Source organism: Podarcis muralis, chromosome 1, assembly GCF_964188315.1.
Source record: "Podarcis muralis chromosome 1, rPodMur119.hap1.1, whole genome shotgun sequence".
Lineage (NCBI taxonomy): Eukaryota > Metazoa > Chordata > Lepidosauria > Squamata > Lacertidae > Podarcis > Podarcis muralis.
In genome coordinates, this window is record NC_135655.1 from 47974636 (window position 1) to 47997197 (window position 22562).

General features: G+C 44.5%; 1 protein-coding gene and 1 long non-coding RNA gene across 6 annotated transcripts in view; one reads left to right on the forward strand and one right to left on the reverse strand.

Moving 5' to 3' along the window:
* Window positions 1–22562, reverse strand: part of RAD51B (RAD51 paralog B) — a 296131-nt gene that overhangs the window by 15350 nt on the left and 258219 nt on the right. The window lies entirely within an intron of this gene.
* On the forward strand, window positions 389–7423 carry LOC144327560 (uncharacterized). Its single transcript, XR_013392709.1, has 2 exons — window positions 389–4013; window positions 4146–7423. It is a non-coding gene; the product is annotated as an uncharacterized LOC144327560 (long non-coding RNA).

Here is a 22562-nt window from a genome sequence, read left to right on the forward strand (position 1 = left end):
ATAAATATTGCTTGGCAAGGCTTATCCTTTATTTGCATCCAAAGGTATTAGAATGCTAGGAGGAATCATTATTAATTTCTTTCCACTGCAGTCTCAGCAATATTGCAAAGCTGTGGTTTGCACCACCCATTTTCAGCCTGGTTCGCATGGTGTGCAAGCCAAACGATGGTATACCGAGACCACAAGGATGTGCAGGCTCCTGGAGACGAGCCTGCAGTACTTGCTCCTCTAAAGTTCTTTTACTCTGTACTGCGGAGCATGTTGATTTTCCACACAGCTGAAACACTCTCTTTTATATGGTTAAATAAACAGAATATTCTGAACTGCATGAAAGGAAGGCCAAACTAGACATGAAGTGGGAGATCCCTGTTTGGATCTTCTAATCACCGGCTCTATCCACTGGAAAGCCTGTCAGAGCAGTCAGGAATCTATCAGGTTCCACCAGTCTCTTGGGAGTGGGCCATTCTAACTGGTCCCCCACCTGGGAAGAGAGAATGACTTTGGAGGAACAGCACAGAGGAAAGATTCTGTGCTGCAGCCTCAGTCAGCTCCCTCCCCTGCCACTGCTTTTAGGCTAGGAAAAATACTTCCACATCACATTCAGTTTAACCAGAAACAAACACTCCAACAGTTCCTCCTTTCACTTCCAGTTCCTGGGAAATCACTGCTCTATTTTGTACTTTAGTGAAATTTGCAGGGAGGCAGAGATATTTTTTTTTAATGCTACTGTACTCACATATCTCCCTCAAATCTGTCTATATGGGCAGCAGACATTGCTGAATGTGTTTCAGTTGCAACTTTTATATAATTAACACAACCAACCCATTGTGAGAATAAACACATTTTTAAAAAGGAAACTGTTATATTAAACTAACACAACTATTCCATAAGCTAGCGTAGGGCAGGATATTGCCAAATGCATGACTATAGCACAATAAAGGCAGAGCTTTATACCAGAGGGATGCAAGATTGACTCTGTTTTCATGGGGGATATGGGTGGGTTGTGGAATTATGCAAGGGAAGCAGTCTGTTGGATGGCCATCTGTCATGATGATGTAGTTGAGATTCCTGCATTGCATGGGGTTGGACTAGATCAGGGGTTGGCAAACTACAGCTCCCAGGCCGGATCAGGCCCGCTAGGGTTCTAAATCCGGCCTGCCTGGCCATTTAAGAACCTGCCGCGAAGCCGAGACTCCAGACGATGGCGACGGAAGAGGCCGAGTGGCTGCATCTCTGCCAATAAAACGCTGTACCTGGTTTATCTCAGTGCGGTGCGGGGACATCTCTGCCAATCAAACACCGTGCCATGCTGAGGTAAACCAGGCACAGCATTTGATTGGCAGAGACACCGCCACTCGGCCCTGGTGCTCCTGTGGTTGCTGCTGCTCTGCATCCCCGTGAGGGGCAGCAGCGGCGTTCCTGGAGGACAGCCGGTCTGGGCTAGGGCTTGGGGCCGCTGTGGGGCTCCCATTGGTGGCTGAAATGACAGTGGAGGACGATGAGGCCAGCGGCAAAGTGGCCCAGGCGGCGGCCTTCACCTCCGGGGAGCAGGAGGATGAAGGGGTGGAAACACTTGCATGGGGCGGCATCTGCAGTGAGGCACCAGCTTGTCCTTGTCTCCATCTCCGTGTTCCTTGAAGAGGTGCACTGGGCAGTGCGCGCCACACTTGGCCAGCTCCTGCAGGCTCCCGGCTTCCGAGGTGCCCAGCTCCCACAAGCGTGCCAGCCCACTCTCCAAAACTTCCTGTCCAGCCCCCAACAGTGCCCGAGGGACAGTGAAACGGCCCTGTTTAAAAAGTTTGAGGTCCCCTGGATTAGATGGTCCTTGGGGTCCTTTCCAACTCTACAATTCTGTGATTCTAAGTAACCAGGTCAGCATAAGGAGTGAGCTACAGAGATCAGTTTGTTTTTAATCTGATTTCTCCTTTTTATTCTTAATAAAAATTCATATAATTTGGCTGTTGGGTGCTGAAGTGTGGTTTTGCAAAACACTACAATAATATCCCACATACCTGGCCACTGGGCATATGCCGCTAGGGCAAAAAAGGAGGTTTCATTGAGAAAAGAGCAGGCTGCGTGGAATCCTAGGGTGGGAGAGGCAGCTGGATGCCAGCCCTGTTGTCCTGAGGAAACTGAGAGGAATCTGGCTAGGAAACACAGAGTGCATTGTCTTGGGAGCCTGGGTTTTAGTATTTTACAGTTCTGTCTCATCTGTGAGCTATAAGTGTGAAAGGGAGTGGTTGTGGCAGTGAGTAGCTGGCCGGAGGCAGCTGGCCAACCCTACAGGGCAGTTTTGCAGCAGTTGCACAAGGAAGGGCATAAGTAGGCTCTCCTAGCCTTTCCCCTTCCATTAGAGAACAAAGGCTTGTTCTTGGTCTACAGCTTGAACCTGGGTTTGGACCTCCTGCTGATCAAGCCAAACCATGGCTCAGCGCTGAGCAGCAGGAGAACCTGGGGAGGAAGGCAGCAGCTGCAATCTCCTCTCCTGCAACCCGCACATTACGTGCAGTCTGGGTCTATTATATTTTGCTTGGGAGGGATGAGAAAGTTTTGAATTTTTATATCTTATTAAGTTTTTTTTTGTTTCAGGGAAGGTTGATTACACTGACAGAGGAATAAGGATGTATTTCTATGCTGATAGTTCCACCCTTGGGAACTTGAGCTCTTAAATCATCTGCTTAAATATGCATGTGTGCATTTCTCTTATGTTTTTACCACATGCAAAGGTTGGAAAAATAATCTGTGTCTTAAATAAGAGGGGGGAAATGGAACAAAAACAAACAGCAAGCAAAAGAGAAAAAAGAGAGGACATGCACACAGTGAGAAGAATGTCAAGAGTTAATCCCTGGTGTAATACACTGGAGGGTAAATTCATGTTGTCAGAGGAACAGTTCATGCAAGATTTATGTGTCCCCCCCACCCTCCGGTGAACTTTAAGGTAAACCTCAGCCGGCGACTGCTGCATTCCTCATAAACCCCTAGCACAGCCCGCTGCTGCTTTTCCAAACTGCTTTCTCATTATTCAATAGCACATTTTTCCACAGCATTCTGCTCTTGTTAATACTTGCTTGCTGCAATTTTTTTTTTAGTTCTGCAGTAAAAACACCTGTGTTTTATTAAGACTCAAAAATTGTGTTCCGCCTCCTTATTTTGACTGCAGTGGCATTAACCCTTTCAGAAGTATGATTTTGAGGACTGCTGCTGAATCCAAAAAGAAAGGCGCTTAAAAGAAGAATGGGCCATCAGAGAAAGTGACACAGGAAAGCATGGTTTTGTGTGGGGCTGGGGTAACTATGGCCTTGTGTAATGCTTGCTGCCATATCACAAAGTGAAGCTTGGGTGAATGAATGTGATCTTGCAACAGAAGGCATGGGGATGGGGCTAGCAAACTGCAAGTTGACTATGGCCTGGTTTGCACATCATGGCAAGTCAAAATATGGCTTACAACAGGTGTGCAGAACCTTTGGCCCTCCAGAGGTTGCTGAACTACAATTTCCATCATTCTTGGCCATGGGCTATGCTGGCTGGCGCTGATGGGAGTTGTAGTTCAGCAACATATGCAGGGTCAAATATTCCTCGTTCCCTGCTTACCAGGCCTACTCAAATGTGTGGGTTCCCATAGAGGCCCCTATAGCTGATTTGTTTATTTGTCTCTTTTTTTACTTGTACTGAAACTGGGACTCATGTTTAAACTCTCAGCTCTCTGGGAGCCTGCATGCTTGTGTAGTCCCAGTAAACCACCATTTGGCTGACATGAGAACCAGCTCAGGGAAAGGAAATCTGTGGTGATGTGGGACAGGTGAGAAAGGAGGGCAAGGCCTCAGAGGCTGTGGAGTCATTGCAACATTTTAGTAAAAGTGAGCTCTGAGAGAAAGAATGCAAAAGTGCTTAAGGCTGATGACCTAATCTTTGCCTTCTTAGTACAAAGAGTCAGATGGGTGCAAGACAGAAAGACGTGATCCCTGTGCTGTCAGATCTGTTCAAATCAAACAACCGCATGCACCCAGAATCAGGTACATAGTGCTGCTCCACCCATTTGGGTCACAGAAGGGGGAAATTGCAAAACCAGCACCGGCTACATCAGCAGCACCAATCAAGGTACAACATTTCTCATAAAAGTCACAACGAACCTTTTCTGTTTTCAGGGAAATACGCCTCCTGTAGCAGCAAACAGAAGCAGGGGAAAGTCTTGTGCAGATGCATCCTTAGTGTTGGAGTGCAGGAATGTTGGCAAATGACTCAAGGCATGAAGGAGCCCCTACAAGAATCGAAAACCTCTCATCTCCAGTTCCTTTACCGCTTAATGGATGTAGGTAACAGAAAGTTTTAAAAGGTAATAAAAACCTTGGTGGCTTGAATGTTTTGTTCATTCTGTTCTGAGTTGTATCAGAATTACAGGGTAGTATTGGCACCTAGTTTTTGGCAGTTGTTCTTCTCTCCACCTTTATAACTATTGTCTTCAGGCTACGAAGCACATATTATGGTGTTCATGATAGTCACCTCTTACTAGTTTCTATGCGACATTCTTCTACTCATTTCTATAGGTGTTCTACAAAAAAAGAAATTTACCTTGTAAAAGAAAGTTGTGCCAAAGGGCTCATATTCCAAAACTGCAAAAAGGGGATGAACAAAAATGAGCAAAATCAGCTTTGATGGGATTTACCAGCAGAGTATATAGTAGCATAACTCAGAGAGGTTTCAGCTCAAGGGACATGGAACTCATCTGTTAGAACCATTTACACATGTATGTGTCTGAAGACTAAAATCACAGTGCTCAATACATGTAAACAATGTTCAAACCTACTTCAGTGTGACTGTGTATAAACCTGACTTGCACTTACAGAACTTCACTCATTGTCAAAGCTGTAATTTGCATTTGCTTGTATACTGTGGTTTGGAACCATTATATGTCAGACTTGAAGAATATGCGCAAATTAAGGTAATCGCATGCTATCACCACTAATTTACATACAAATGTAAACATCCAAACTCATGAAATATGTTGGGCCCTGTTATTATGGAGAGTAAACAGCAATGACTCGCCTGTTATTTACACAGCCACCCAAACAGGGCATTTTCTTCCACTGTCACCCAGCTGGGCAACACAGCAAGGGGTATAGAAGTCAGTGTCTAACCTATGTTCCGAAATGGGCTCATAATCATGCTTCATAGGTGGCCTGGCCACCTGGATTATGACTCGACAGTAATAGGGGGTTTGCCATTGCTGATGTTGTGGTTGTTGAGCCATGTGGCATTCTTTTTTCCTTTTTAAAAATAAGGTGGGGGTGGTGGTGGAGCCACTTAGGCGTTCTTTTCTCAGAGCTATGAACATTTTTCTTCCCACTACTGGAATGACTCTAGCTACAGATGATTCTTTCCTCCTCAAAGAACTAGCTATGAAAGGGGAAAGCTTGTTGTATTACAGGTGGCGACCATTTTGCATGCGTCCAATTGATATGACTGCTGACGTGCAAGTCCTTTTGGATCCAGAAGAGGGCAGAATGGGGGACGTAACAGGGCAGAGCGGGCTTATGCGTGCTCTGCCAAAGCGTGGGGGGGCCAGGAGTGGAACCCCCATGCAAAATGGTTGCTACCTGTACTCCATTTCATTTTGTTGTATGTAATCACTTTTATGGCAGATTTGCAAGAAGTGTCAAGTGCTGTAAAGCATATTTGTACTGACCTTGAGGATAAAATCATCAAGCTGCTATGGAAGGTAATCTGAAGTACAAATCTGAGTGAGCAGCACTCATTTAATTTCACCATTGCCCCATATTGTCTCAGCACTATCTCTATCATTACACTTGTTTAACGTAGCCAGGATTAGCTTCTGATGAAAATGCCACACAATCAGGGCTGTAGCTGGGGGTGGCGAGTTGGAGCCCTGCCCAAAATCTGCTAAAAAATGCCCATAAATCTGCTAAAAATCTGCTAAAAAATGCCCATAAATATGTCTGCTTCATCCTCTTGATCGCCGGAGCCTATGTACCATGCGCCTATATGGAAATCTCCATGCGTGCATGCACACAGCAGACCTAACCAAAGCGTAGCGTTTTGGAGAGGCCAGCCAGCTGCAGCAGGAGTTCCATTGGGGGTGTCGCCTTTCGCTTTGAACCCTCTCTTTGCTTGGCTTCCTCTCTGCCTGTCCCCTCCCCAAAAGACCAGGACAGGCCCCTTGTTGAGTAGAAAGGGGGATTGGGGGGGCTTTTATCCCCCGCCCCCCAGGAGGAGGAGCGCTGCCCTCCTTTGCATGCCGGGGGCCTCCTCCTCTGTCGCAGCGCAGGCTACGAAGGCGCCAACGAGGCGAGTCAGAGGGCGCTGCTTTGCAGAAGCGAGAAGCCACCAAGACACTTTCCTGCTTTCATGGAACTGAACCTCATTTGAACAGGTCAGCTTCCTTCTGAGTAAAAGCATGCATTGGCTTGGGCTAAATAGTCATGCAAATGAAGAGGTTGTGTCAGACTCCAAGCCCTGATCAGGAGAGAAATGATAACACCTGGGCACCATTGAAGTCAATGGATTTGTTAGTGGTGAATTAAATTGTCCCATTCATTTCAATGGGATGTGGGCTGCAATGGGCTTTTGCTGAATTGGGATCATCAAGTGTAAAATTTGGCGAGTGTAATAATGTAAATTGTGAAATGGGACTTTTCTGAAAGGACAAACGGGGTCTAGGCGTTCAGAGAATATACCGTAACATCAATACTATGCCAGTTTCAAGCGGCAGAGCTACTTGAAAACATTGGCGCGACTTCCCATTTAGATATGTTGAAATGTATAACCAAGTATGGGTTAAGAGATGTTTATCTCAATATCTAAATAGCACTGAGAACATTTCTCACTATGCATCTTGTGAATGTAGTTTCAATAAATTAAAACTCATAAAAAACAACCTAAGATCAAGTATGAGTGAAACCAGACTAACAAATCTAGCAATCTTGTCCATCGAGTATGAACTAACATAAAAAATAGACTTTGATGAAATTATTACTGAGTTTTCTTCGATTAAAGGGAGAAAAATAAAGTTATAATCACATTAGACTTCATTGAGGAGATTGCTACTTAAAGCCAGAGTTGGCCTAACTTGACTTTTAATTTTTTTTTTTCAAATAACAACTCTTGTGAATAAGAAGTTGTAACTTGTAACTTGTGATTTGTGAATCATAATAGTCTTCTTACTTTATATTAACCAAATAAACACAGATATTGCAAAAGTAATGCCATTTTACATCATATAGTATTATAATGTAAAGTTATTATCATGGAACAATTCAGTATGATATTGTTTGTACATTTCATTTAGGCCTATCTGTGTATTGTTTTTACAACTGAATTACTTTAAAAAAAACCCTGTCAACTCACATCAAAATGTCATTTTCTTTGCTGAAACCTTTTATTAAGAAATAATAAATTAAATATTGGATTTTCTGTGAAAGAATTCATTACAAGGTGAACTGCATGAGGAATTGAATGGGTGGGTGGGAGTGGGTTTGAGAAGAGGCGGAAAGAAGAGCTAATCTGTCCGTGGCTAGGGGGCGCAATCTGGACGGTTCTGCCGGGGCAAATATCACCTGGCTACGGCTCTGCACACAATAGCAAAAAAACAATTTCTAGGTGATGGGGTACAATGATATAAATTAGCTAGTTACAGTGAAGGGGGAGGTAAAGACAAATGCCCAAGAGAAGGAACAATATGATCTTGTCCAGATCATATTTGAAGGCCAATCCTTCAAAAGCTTGTTCCTTTTGCAAAAATACCAGGAAGTAGAGTGCAAACAGGGATAGAGTACCAGATGAGGTATGGACTGTTCATGCAGAAATCCACAGCAAACGACAAACAAACAAAAACCCCACCACTCAAAACCCCCCACTACTCTGCTTATTTGTATGCACTCTAAAGTATGCAGCTCAGCAACAATAGCAATGGCACATAATTCTTGCAAGCAAAAGTTGTTCCCTTGCCTACCAGGTATAAGAAATGAATCAATCACTACATTAAAAAAAAAATGTTAGTAGGTTAGGAAATAAGCATAATCACCTATAATTTAGACATGCCTAAAACAGGACACACAAAAAGTCACAAAACTGCAGTTTAAGAGAGCCACTAATTTGTGTCATAATGCACAGCACTTAGTGGAGAAGAAAGAGGCATTCACTTACATTGGCTACTATGCTATGGAGCACAATTGATGTGTGAGAGTAGCTTAATGAGCACAATTCTATTGCTTGTTAACTTTGAAGTAGGTCCCACTGTATTCAATGGGAGTTATTTCTTAGTAACTAGTGTTTAGAACAGCAGCTTTAGTTTGTGCTACTGGTCTGGACTAAGGTTACCAGATTTTTTTCAAAGAATCCGGGGACACTTTTTTCTTTTTGAAAAGAGAAAAAAAAAGTTTTTTATATATATATATATATATATATATATATATATATATATATATATATATAATTAAGAAGTCATATCTTCTCTTCTGTGGTCTCCTCTGTCGTGTGGCCTTCCTCTGGGCCCCGGCCTGCAATCTTGGAGCGCTAGCAGCCATGGACAAGGCTCAGGTCGGGCCTGGGCTCGGCCACGTATCCTTGCCTTCCCAGTGCTCTCCTAACTCTCCTCAGTGGCGGCAGCAGCAGCGGCGTGGCAAAACTGGGACTCCCCTCTTTCTTCTCCTTCCTCTTTCTCTCTCTTCCTTCTCCTTATTCTCTCCACCTTCTCCCTGCGTTGGCTCTGGGGTTTTCCTGGTCCCAGAGCACCGCTGGGCAGTTGGCCAGGCACTCTTGCTTCTGGCTCGATTTGGGTCGGGGGGGGGTCAGCAGTTCCCCCAGTTGACGCACCGGGCGTCCCTGGTTCCCCCTCCGCAGTGGCGGTGGCAGCAGCAGTCTCAGCAGCCCGGAGCCAACCTGGTAGCGCAGTTGGCTCTGGCTGGCTTCAGGAGCTGCTCATTGCTGTGGCGCCCGCCATTTTGCCTCACCGGAAGTCCCCATATGATGTGTCTTGTGCCGTTGAACCAATCACGCAACATTCATTCCCTACTAATAAACCTATAACACTTAAAATATAAATCCAGGGACATTGAATGAAATCCGGGGATGGATTTGTAAATCCGGAGTCTGTCCCCGGGAAACATTGATGTCTGGTAACCATAGTCTAGACCCCACTCTTCACATGCTCAGTTGCTACCTCAAACGGTCCCCAAGTCATGGCTCATCCATATGTACCTTTTGCCCTGCACTTTCTAGGCACAGGTCCATGCTTTCCCAGTCCTAGTACTCCCCATTGCTTTCCCCAGGGAAACCCGATTTTATTGTTGAATCAGAGCAAGCAGCAATTTGGGTTTTCCGCAGATTGTTGTTTGCTCCAATTCAGCGGCAAACAGCACCGCCAGGGGTGGGGGACAACGCTGTCAGACACAGACCTGGAAAGCCTGGTCCTGTGCCCAGAAATGCAGAACAAATATAAATATGGATGGGCCCTCAGGAGAGAACTACGGACACTATTTAGGTAGAGTTGATGCTCCTGAAAACCACCTGAGAACTGGGATTGTGAGTGTGTCAACATGTTAAGAGACTTTGGTTGTCTACACACCCTCAAAACACATTCAAAGCACATTCTTCTCCTCAAAGAGTTCTGGGTATTGCCTGTGTCCACAGCACCTGGTTTGGGACTCAGACTAAGTAGGAGTGAGATGAAAACCCCATTTCCTATGGTTGACAGAAGGATGGAGATGTGAATCTGCATGCTAGTTAGGTTCACCCTTTCTAATGCTTCTGTCTGCCACACCCCTACTGTCTTGGGTTTGCCAGTGTGAGGGGAGAGAGGGACTTGCAATCAGTACACAGACTTATTCCTCCTGGTATCCTCACAGAGCTTCTGATGCCTTAAGGACCAATGAGTCTTAAAGAGTAACTACAGCTGAAAATGGAATCCCTTCCTCTTAGGTCTCTGCTCTAAACAACTGAAATACTGGGAGGCTTGAGGCAGATTCTGCCTCTGAGGAAAACATGGGAGTCTGCTCAGACCTTTCTAGAACCTTGGTGAGCTAATCTGCCCTACATTGCATATTGAAAAGTGAGATATGGGAGCACTCCTAGGCTGTATAGAAGTAACTTTGGAAATGGTACTTGGAAAATGAATTAGCCGGCAACTAATCTGCTCTTATCCGTGTTTCTGTGAACTGGATTCTTTTATTCTGTCTTCCAAAGCTGAGATTTTAGCAGATTTCAAACAGAATAAAAATAAAACAGAAAATAGGCATATTTGGACTGATTACTCAACAGGGGTCGTTTGTGACAGGAAGTGCAGCTGTGTGACTAATAGGCCTGACTTTTTCTTGGCTTCTTTCCCCTTCAAAATTCTTGTTTACTGCTTGGGTTCTAAAAAAATATATAAAAAATAGAATGGCAAAAGCTAGCAATATTCCAGGAAAAAATGGTCTGTGCAATAAGCAAAGGCAGTAAATTTTACAGAAAATCAGGGCTACAGAACACTCCTCCAAATATTCCTTCCAGGCTCCTGACTCACGTCATCTCTCCCCCTGCTTCTCTCAAAACATATGTCTAGCAGATCCCTTTTTCTCCTGAGGGGAGGGGAAGCATATGAATCATATTTTGAACATTTAACTCTGGAATTCCTGAGAAGAAAACTAACTCCAAGGAAACAAAGGGACTTTGTGCATTTTGCATTGCTATTGCTGGTTCCTAATAATCATTTTGCTTTTATCAGAAGTTGGAAAACACTTTTGCACACTGTGAAGACAAGAATCTGATCTTGATATGATGGGAAGGTTCATAGAATCACATGAAGCATAATCAACAAAGCTGATAATGTTATTGGTGTAAACTGAGAGGTAAAGAAATGCCAAGGTATAGCATTGAACGCATGAGGGATCAAAGATATGAACTGTGGTGAGGGAAATTTCCAGGAGTCAAGAGTGCCTATGGACACTTCCATTTACCCCACACTACCTTAGAATTTGCATTGGATCAGTGTCACTGGTCTGAAAGCTTTTAATTTATGTTCCAAAGTAGAAACTGTCAGGTGTAAGACCCACATGATTTGAAGAACTGTTACAAAAATTAAGCCCTAAAAGGAACACAAGAATGAAATGAAAATCTCTTCTGGGGTTCTGATCTACTTTAACTGAGGTTATTCAAGAGGGAAACCTAACATAACATACTTGCCATGCAAAAACCACTTGAATACTGCCATGGATTTCATCGAGTATGGATTTTGAAGACTAAACAGAAATAATAGAAAAATCTGCTCTTGGTAAAACATTGCTGGTAGAGGAAGTCAGAAGAGTTACATTTTTTCTGGTTTGTATATTCTTTAGATGCAAACATAATGAATAAAGCAGGATTGTCTCTATTTCAAATTAGCTCAGAATGTATGCTTCATGCACCACTTAATGGCAACTGTTGCTGAGGGGGGAAATTCATGCAAGTTTAAAGAGCACTTGGACAGAGCCACTATAGAAATACAGAAGACTAAAGTGGCCCTACTGTCCCATTGAGGGATATTCAGCAGGGGTAGCCAACATGGTGCCCTCCAGATGTTGTGGGCTACAACACCCATCGATTGTGCTATTTGGGGCTGAATTGTAGTCCAAAACATATAGAGGGCAGTGTATTTGCTACCCATGGTGTAGGGCATGAACTGAAGTTTAGAAGCAAATAAATTTATATTCAGCAGTAACAAATGATTCTTCTTCTTATTTCAGTTTGACAAAATATTGTAATTGTTTCTCTTTCAGTGCAATGGCAAAAGATTGCAAAGAGCTCAGAACAGTTGCATTTCAGTCCAAAGGTGGTTGCGCTTCTCCAGCAGCACAATGATTCAGCGGTATACATCTGGTAGAGGGCTTAGCGATTCTTGAAACAAACTATGGTATATTTAAGATAGAATAGTATGTTCTACCTGAAGGGTACAGAAACTCACATTTGCCTTTAATCTCTTCTTGTTTTTTCTGCCACAATCAGACTTCAATTCCAGATGTTTCCCTTCAGGCTGGTTTGGAGCATGACAGGGTTGCTATTTTCACAGAATAAATAGTCTGGGATGTACATACAGCTACAGTCTACACACTCAAATATGCCCATTCTTGGAGATTGCTAACATTTCATTTCTCACCGGGTGGCTAACATATGGGCTGCCAGCGTTTGAGGTATGTTAGCAGGGGGTTGAGTGTAGCATTTTCCATGCACTGCACACATTCCAATGTACAGTAGAAACTGTGTTTCCAGGGGCTTAGTTCCAATGAGCTTTCAGTTGCTATTGACGTACATTCCCTTTTTTGAAAAGTCCTCACATTTAGTTAAGAAATGTTCAGGAGAAATAGGCTGTCACTTTTCCAATAGCGAGCTATTTTTGAAAAGTCTATTAAAATCACTTTTAAAAGGCAAATTCATTGATTGCTGAAACACCTTCTTGTCAATCTGGCAAGAGTAAAAGTACATTTATTGTCTCCATCACCATTAAGAGATCAGGTTTACTGGGGCCAGTCCAAGCCTTGGTAAAACTCCATGGCAGTCAAATAAGAGTTGTGGCGTGGCTGAATTCTGTGTGTGTGTCAGCTGCCACATCACAGAGTCTGATGTCAGGGCAGAGGTCTGAGGCAATCAGATGGCAAGCCATAAAATCTGGTTTTTTAAGTTTAGTCCTGTTTGTTTGTGTTCTGAATATCTGTGTCTGATGTAAACACTTGAGCAGCCAAAAACCTTCCAGAACAAAGCCTGTAAACAGCTAGATGTGATCCCGTAAAGATTTGCTTGTTCTATATGTCTCACCATGTAATCACCTGACATTTTTCCACCAAGAAAAGCTAAGCAATGGGAAGAAAAATAATAAGGATATGATGGATTTGCAGGATACTGCCTCCCCCTGAAAAAAACCTCCACACGTTAGTGGTGTGGTAAAACTGAAGCAGTGGTATTTTCCCTTCTTCAAACTGGCACAATTTCCAGCATGTTGATACTGATCCCATTTCAGGTTTCGTATGGGGTCAGGTATGTGTGTTTCATACTTACCTTTTCCCTCACTCTTTCCAGGCACAGTCCACAGACTTTAAAGATTAGTGTCCGCGCACCTTTTTTCCCTTATGGAATTTTCCCTGTGAAAACATACTCTTTAGCGCTCAATTGGACCAAACATCAATTCAAGTTTTCTGCAGGTTGCTGTTTGCTCTGATTGAGTGGGTTTTCGCAGGGAAAGCTCCAGAGAAAAAAATGGGGGGGGGGGGGTTCACGAACATGGATTGTTAAAGACTGTGGACTGTGCCTGGAAAGAGTGCAGGATAAGCCCACACAGTCCACAAACTAACACCAAATTTTTTTTGGGGGGGGGGGAGAGTTGAAGCGAATTTGCAAATAATAATAATAATAATAATAATAATAATAATAATAAATAAATAAATAAACAAATAAATCCCCTCAGATTTACCTTTGAATTTTGATGGTTACTATTCTCCAACTATGAGTGCATGGCAAGTATTTGCTCTTCAGCATCAGCATTTGACTTTGCAAAATTTTGCAGCAGCAGGCAGTATTTGCCATCTGACATGAAACAGCAGTCATTACTTTATGATGCCAGATGTAATGAGAAGGTGAATCATATACCACATAGCACAACACTGAAAAAAGGGCAAAAAACCTTTCCCTCCTGATTTGTTAAATAACTGATTTCTACATATCCCAGATTTCTCAAAGCACTTCAAATGTTTTTCTTCCTCAGGTGATACTCTTTCTCAATAGCTTCATAAACATCGTATGTCCACTTGAGCATGTAATTTTTGTATATGAGGGTATACCTCAGTAGCAGAGCATGTGAAGAAGATCCCAGAAGGTCCCAATTTCAATCCCTGGCATCTCTAGGTAGGGTTGGTTAAATTCCATGTCTGAAACCTTGGAGAGCTAAAGTCAGTCAGTGGAGACAATGTTGAGTTAGATGGATCAATGGTTTCACTTAGTATAAGGCAGCTTCCTGTGTTATACAATAGATGCACAAAACAGAAAAGCAAAGCAAAGCTTAGTCTCTAAGCAAAGCTATTATTTTGCACTCAACATTTGACAATCCACTTGACAGTGTTGGGCATGCGGCAATCAATGTTGTTGACAGCAGATATGTAGTAAGCATCAGCATTTGACACCTGACTTTCAAGACAATTTAGAGAACTGGATATTAACTTCTTCCATCTAGTCAATCAAAACAGTTGAATTTTGCCTTCCAAGTCCAGCACTCGAACCATGGACTACAGTGGCTGTCAAGCTAAGAAACGGCCCACTCTGAGATTGCTCTAGCTGTAATTTTTGAACGGCCTTCAGAGAAACCAGATTCCAATTACCTTGAATTAAATGGACTTATCAATGAAACTCTTTGGCTGTTTTGAGTTATATTTCTGAGAAAGTTATCCTTAAAATGTGGCATAAGTTTCTTTCCATGGAGCTATCATCTTGGTGTTTTTTTCTGGAATTCTTGCTACAGCTGCGTGATCCCTTTTGTTATCATTGACAGGCCAATATGCCCAGAGGCTCAATTTAAGAACTGAGAGGTACCAATGCTGAATCCTGCCTGGAAGCCATTCACCTGGATTCCATGCTGCCAAATTCCAGGTGTGTGGTTGCTGGCTGTGATCACCTCATGGTGAGGGAAAGGTACCCTACAGACACCCAGAGGCATTTTACTAGTTCACATGTTCCAGGGATGAGTCCAGGCATCTAAAATAAGATCTGAGGCTCAGCCCTAGCTCAAAGTAAGCATTAAGTTAGTAAATTAATAAGTTAGGAAGTTAGTAATCTGCAGAGTAGTTCAAAAGCTCTGGGCTTTCTTGCTGGCTGTAGATGCAAAGCCTGGCACTCTTGGATTGTGCACAAATTCACTGATGGATATGTGTTCTAGTTTTTTAATTTGTAATGTTGCTATTGTACAACTCAAATTGTATAATGAAAATATACACGTGATGTCTACCCAGTGCAAAGCAGCTGTGAAGGTGAATTCCATGTCGGGGATTGAAAATGGTGGTGTTCATTACCACAGGATAGTTACCAACTTGGACAGCTTTAAAAGCAATTCCCCTTGGCATCTGGGTTGGCCATGGGGAGAACAGGAGGCTAGACTAGATTTAGTGTCGAAGGCCTTAGTCAGATCAATAAATGCCACATACAGGGGTTGGTTTTGCTCTCTGCATTTTTAAAAAAGCTGTCCAGTGGAAAAAATCATGTCCACTGTTCCCCTAGAAGGTCTAAAACCATTTTGGGATTCAGGAAGGGTCGCCTTGGATATTGTTGAGAGATGGTTTGCTAAGATCCTTGCAAGAATTTTGCCGGCTGCAGGTAATAGAGAGGTGCCTCGATAGTTTCTGCATTCGGTTCTGTCACCTTTTGTTTTAAGAGATGGATAATTTTGGCATCCCTAAAGTCTGCTGGGATCTCCTCTCTCTCCCAGATTTTTTTGATGAGTTTGTGCAGATGCCTGATAATCGTCTGCCAAAGCAACTACTCTATTCCAAACTTAAAAATGGAAAGTGTAATGTTGGTGGTCAACAAAACAGTTTTAAAGACTCTCTCAAGACAATTTTTAAAAAATGTAGTATAAACACCAACAACTGAGAAACACTGGCCTGCGAGTGCTCCAATTGGAGAACAGCCTTTACCAAAGGTGTCATGCTCAAACTCAGGACGAAAGGGAGAAACGAGCTAAGAGGAAGGCACGCTTGGCAAACCCTCACCGTGATCAACCCCTGCCTGGAAACCAATGTCCCCACTCTGGAAGGACGTGCAGATCTAGAACTGGCCTCCACAGTGACTCATGGACTCACTGTTAAAACCGTGTTTATGGAAGACAATCTTACTTGGCTACGAGTGATCGCCAAAGAAGAAGAGACTAGATGGGTCTTTGGTTGATGCAGCAGGGCTCTTTTTTATACTCTTACAATCACATCTTTAAATTATCTCTGTTGCCAGCACTAGCTATTTGGATACAATTATAATTTCCTCCCAAATAGAGTTTTCCAAGTGGCAAGCCTTTTTGAAAATTATATTTTTTCTTCCCTCAATTTCCCCTCCCCATTTTTTTTTTTTTTTTGCCAACACTGGTATTGGTGGCAGTTCTGCCATTTTAAGAGTTGGAGAAGTGAGGTTCTCTTGCACGTACTCATATGCTACAGAGGCCAAGACCAAGACTTCCTCAAAAAGGTCAGTTTTATATAGAAAAGCAAGCATGCTAATCGCCTCCCCTCGCTGCCTTTTCCTAAGGCTCTTGGCATCTGGCCCTGTTATGTGCAACCCGCGGTTTGACCAATGCTTCCTCTTGTTTGCTACTGCATACTCAACACAACTGTATAACTGAAGGGAAGCTTATGCCAGTTATTAGTGCTGAGGCAACCCATGCCCCCAGATGAGGGAGTAGTTTCATGAAGCATTTCCTTCTGGAGCCCCTGCTTTCAAGGGGAAAAAGTTATGTGAAGGGCTTTAGAGACCATATAACACCGGTCTTGAAAGACTTGCATTGGCTCCCAGTACGTTTCCGAGCACAATTCAAAGTGTTGGTGCTGACCTTTAAAGCCCTAAACGGCCTCGGTCCAGTATACCTGAAGGAGCGTCTCCACCCCCATCATTCTGCCCGGACGCTGAGGTCCAGCGCCGAGGGCCTTCTGGCGGTTCCCTCATTGCGAGAAGCAAAGCTACAGGGAACCAGGCAGAGGGCCTTCTCGGTAGTGGCGCCCACCCTGTGGAACGCCCTTCCAGCAGATGTCAAAGTGATAAATAACTACCTGACATTCAAGAGACATCTTAAGGCAGCCCTGTTCAGGGAAGTTTTTAACATGTGATATTTTATTGTATTTTTGGTTTTTATGGAAGCCGCCCAGAGTGGCTGGGGAGGCCCAGCCAGATGGGCGGGGTATAAATAATAAATTATTATTATTATTATTATTATTTTGGCTCGTCTCTATTAACTGGTTGTTGTTGGTTTTTTTAAAAAAATGTAAATACTAAATTTTCTTTTTTGTTGTTGTTTCAAGATTTAAATTAATTGCAGAAAAAAATGTGAGGTACATGTACCTTTTATTCTTCTAAACATTCCCTGTGCATTCATAGAGATGGCAGTCAAGTGGCACATCAAACATTCTCAAAAACCATTCTCCTAGGCTGCTTCTCCCTCATTCTCTTCCACCAAGTTCTGCACATGATCAGCCCAAACAGCCAATTTACAGACTCACCAACAAAGTGTGCCACAAGACAGATTGGCTATTGGTAACGGTCACTCTACAGCAGCCAGCTTCTCATATACACTACTTTTATGGGCTGTAATTACTCCCATGCTGCTGCAGTATGTGCGTCAATACTGCAACCACTTGGGTGGGGCCAATCATGTGGTCTTTCCCACCCAATTACTTATCTGGTTGAAAGGACATGTACAATTGGTCCCCCTACCTACTTGGGGTCGCACACATACACTACAGGAAAGCAGATTCCATACAGTATTAGGGAAGTGTGACGGGGGCATTGCTGCTTGTAAGTCCAGATGGAGAAAAGGAATAGTATTATTTTCCTGTCCCATCCTTTCTGTAGAGTAAGAAAAAGTATTAAGCACTGCTAAATGTTGGAGCATCACTTGAATATTAAATAAGGAGTGCTTACTACTGAAGAAGTATAGCTGTGCCATGTTGGGTATACTTCTAAAGGCAACAACACATTTGAAACAGTAGTATATATGAAGCAGACACCTGATTTATAACTGTTGTTTTTTTTACCTTTTTCTCCCCGCCACCCATCATTTGCAATAATATGATAAAGTACAAATTGATTAGCAGCTATTAGAAGCCCTAACAGACATGGAATATGTAGCATGGTGATGTGCAGAAGTGTCAGTACAAAACAAATGTAAGCTTGCTGCACGTAAAGGGAAATAATGTCACTGTTATTGTAACTAGAACGTATGTTGGGCATGCCAAGCAACACTGAATCTAATCTTCTCTGGCTGCTTTTCTGCTCCCTAGGCTCTTCATCTATCTTTATCTCCCCTGTCCCCCAACTGGGGAAAAAAAAGTACTTTTTGAGTACAAGCAATAAATCAAAAAGTCTCTGGTGTTCTGCATCAACTCCTCCGATTGTTCAAAATCCAGAAACTAACATGCAAAATAAGAATGTAGAAACAGAACAGGCAGTAAGGAATATGGGACCCAGGAGCACAACAAAGTTTAGCATGTGGAAGGGAGAATGGAAATAAAACTTGGTATAAAGGAGAAGAGATCATAATGTCCTTCTCTGAAGTATCACAGATCATATTCTGACATGATATTGAATGCAAAACTATTATTCTAGAGATATAACTGACTGACTTTTGGAAGTATGGAGCCTAGTTTAGCACAAATGTCAATATAAAGTTTTCCAAGATGAAGCACATACCCTCATGAGACAGGGCACTGAAAGACCATAAAAGAATGGGAGGAAAGTATTATTTGCTAATTATATAAATTACAGACCACTCTTAATTTCAATATAAATCCCACAGCAGATTGCAATAAACCATTAAGACCAACAAATATTGTTTAAAACCTCAGTACCAACCTTTTCAAATTTCCTATGGGTTTTTAGAGTATTATTTGCCTTTTGCTTTTGCTTTGTTTTCTCTGTGTGATTTTGTTAGCTGGAGAAACAAATATTTTAAAAACGCACACTTGATGTCAGTTCAACACAGTTCAACATCAGAGGCGCGCATCAAGATCAGTGCATCTGTGAGGGCAGGCCAGTCAATTCCACCTTCAATTGAACAAATGCAGATGCTGTGAAAGATCGTAGATGCCTAGCCATCCTGAAACATTCCAAAGCTGACTGAACAAAATGACCAATTGCAAAGACATATTCGGGGGGGCCTGAGTATGTGGCTATTGGGATACGGAGCGGGAGTCTTCCTGGTAGAAGGTGGACAGGGAAAGTAAGGTTCACCCCCGAATGTGGCTAAGGCAGAGGGAATGGGGAGGGAAACTATAGTATGGTCTCTCTCCATATGTGCCTGTCCATATACTAATGTCTTCATCAGAGAGCCTTCTCTGGGCTTCCCCACCTTCCATTTTTTAATAGGTAGCTAGCAGGGAAATATACTTTCTCTTTAAACTGCTGCCCCCCACCAGACTGAATACTTGGAGAGCATCCTATTGATGGAAAAGTATACAAAAAAGGGGAGGGAGGGCTGCAGAGATAGTTGAGGCAGGACCCACTGGGGTTGAAGGAGTAGGGAAGAGGGAGTTAGGAAAGGGGCCAACAAGAAACCTGAAGAGGGAGCAAGCAAAATGAAGGAGACACCAAGAAGACAGGGAACCAGGGGAAAGCCTCATATGTTGTTGTTGTTGTTTAGTCGTTTAGTCGTGTCCGACTCTTCGTGACTCCATGGACCAGAGCATGCCAGGCACTCCTGTCTTCCACTGCCTCCCGCAGTTTGGTCAGACTCATGTTTGTAGCTTCGAGAACACTGTCCAACCATCTTATCCTCTGTCGTCCCCTTCTTGTGCCCTCCATCTTTCCCAGCACCAGGGTCTTTTCCAGGGAGTCTTCTCATGAGGTGGCCAAAGTATTGGAGCCTCAGCTTCAGGATCTGTCCTTCCAGTGAGCACTCAGGGCTGATTTCCTTAGGAATGGATGCGTTTGATCTTCTTGCAGTCCATGGGACTCTCAAGAGTCTCCTCCAGCACCATAATTCAAAAGCATCCATTCTTTGGCGATCAGCCTTCTTGATGGTCCAGCTCTCACTTCCATACATCACTACTGGGAAAACCATGGCTTTAACTATATAAAGCCTCATATATGGCTTGGCAGTCATGAGGGTTGTGTGCAGATGGAAAGAATTGGGAGTGGAGAGGCAAAGGCACAAATTCAGTAAGATGGGGTGTGTGTGTGTGTGTGTGTGTGTGTGTGTGTGTGTGTGTGTGAATTTCACATGCCAAACTCAGACAACTAGCCAACCTTAGGATATCAGTAAGATATATTGCACTTCAGTTTGTAATTTGTCTTTGAACTTTTAAAATATATCTACTATATATTTTGGAAAGCTTATTTGTCCAGCCACTATGCATTTGGACACCTTAGAGATCGTAACCAAGCTTTTCATGATGGTTCCTGAGATCAAGATGCAGGTTTTTCCTCTATGTTTGGATACAACTGGGTGCTATTTTGAATCAAGATGGCAGTCTGAACCTTTCACAACTGCAATGAACCATTGGTTTCAGAATTACACTGAATTTTTGGTTTCATAGAATTCCTGGGAAATGCTGGGTACAAGGTTGCTAGTTTTCTATAGTTTTCTTGAACACCCTTTAGGTTCTAAATATGTTGTGACCAGTGCTTCCCCCGCCCCGGGGGTACTCAAGAGTATGCAGTACCAGCACCTCTTTTTTCGTTGTTAAAAAGTGTAACAACTTCATGGTGAGAAGCGGCACCTATTTTTCTAGAAAAGTAGTACTGATTGTGAACCATCTAATAACCCAGCAGTAATGGGACCAGTGTTACAGTGAGCAGGAAGAACCACCAGGACATAATGCTAGCAAACAGCAATCCATTATTCAAGGCTTACATGCTTTAGGGAGTGAGGGAGAAAGGAATATGGTTTTAATTTCAGGCCTTCACTTTCTAGGTGCCCCCAAGGGGCATACACATTTCCTATATAAAGTTCAGTCTGTTTGCAATTAAGTCCTCCTCCTCTGCTTATTCCTAGCTAAATTAAAAATAGTAAAATCAGGATAACCTTGGACTTTTTGACATAAACAAGGCCACTGTTTGCAGAGGTATAAATATACTGATCAGGTTTATGGGTTTTAGAAGGCTGAAACAGCCTTGTGAACTTTTCATGTTGAACGAATGTTATGTTTCAAAGAACTAATAAGCATCTGTGCCTCCTTTTGAAACCTGAAGGCTTTTCAGCGAGAGCAACTTCTTATTTGAACTTCAAGTGTAGTCCTGTATAATATCAGCCCTGGAAGCTAACTTCATTTATCTGAAACAAATAAAAAAAATCCTTTCAGTAGCACCTTAGAGACCAACTAAGTTTGTTATTGGTATGAGCTTTTCGTGTGCATGCACACTTCTTCAGATACCACTTCTGAAGAAGTGTGCATGCACACGAAAGCTCATACCAATAACAAACTTAGTTGGTCTCTAAGGTGCTACTGGAAGGAATTTTTTTATTTTGTTTCGACTACGGCAGACCAACACGGCTACCTACCTGTAACTTCATTTACAGTGGTACCCCGCAAGACGAATGCCTCGCAAGACGGAAAACCCGCAAGACGAAAGGGTTTTCTGTTTTGGAGGCGCTTCGCAAGACGAATTTCCCTATGGGCTTGCTTCGCAAGACGAAAGCCCATAGGGAAATCTCCGGGGACCTGTTTTAAATTGCTGGCGGTCGGGAGCAAAGACTTTCGCCCACAGCCGGCCTTCAGAAGAGGTCCTGGACCTCTTCTGAAGGCTGGCGGGGGGCAAAAGTCTTTGCTCCCCCCCGCCTGCCTTCCCGGGACAGCGGAGACTTCTCCGCTGCCCCGGGCGATCTTAAAATGCTGGCGGGCGGGAGCGAACGCTTCGCTCCCGACCCCCAGCATTTTAAAATCTTTGGGCGAGTGTCTGCAAGCCTCGCGCGCCCGGCAGGAGGTCCCGCCGGGTGCGCGAGGCTTGGGGCGGCAGCCTGTCACCCGAAGCACGGGGAGCCCTCCGGAGGGCTTCCCCTGCTTCGGGCGAGTGTCCGCAAGCCTCGCGCACCCGGCAGGAGGTCCCGCCGGGTGCGCGAGGCTTGGGGCGGCAGCCTGTCACCCGAAGCACGGGGAGCCCTCCGGAGGGCTTCCCCTGCTTCGGGCGAGTGTCTGCAAGCCTCGCGCACCCGGCAGGAGGTCCCGCCGGGTGCGCGAGGCTTGGGGCGGCAGCCTGTCACCCGAAGCACGGGGAGCCCTCCGGAGGGCTTCCCCTGCTTCGGGCGAGTGTCCGCAAGCCTCGCGCACCCGGCAGGAGGTCCCGCCGGGTGCGCGAGGCTTGGGGCGGCAGCCTGTCACCCGAAGCACGGGGAGCCCTCCGGAGGGCTTCCCCTGCTTCGGGCGAGTGTCTGCAAGCCTCGCGCACCCGGCAGGAGGTCCCGCCGGGTGCGCGAGGCTTGGGGCGGCAGCCTGTCACCCGAAGCACGGGGAGCCCTCCGGAGGGCTTCCCCTGCTTCGGGCGAGTGTCTGCAAGCCTCGCGCACCCGGCAGGAGGTCCCGCCGGGTGCGCGAGGCTTGGGGCGGCAGCCTGTCGCCCGAAGCACGGGGAGCCCTTCGGAGAGCTCCCCTTGCTTTGGGCGAGTGCCTGCAAGCCTCGCGCACCCGGCAGGAGGTCCCGCCGGGTGCGTGAGGCTTGGGGCGGCAGCCTGTCACCCGAAGCACGGGGAGCCCTCCGGAGGGCTTCCCCTGCTTCGGGCGAGTGTCTGCAAGCCTCGCGCACCCGGCAGGAGGTCCCGCCGGGTGCGCGAGGCTTGGGGCGGCAGCCTGTCGCCCGAAGCACGGGGAGCCCTTCGGAGAGCTCCCCTTGCTTTGGGCGAGTGCCTGCAAGCCTCGCGCACC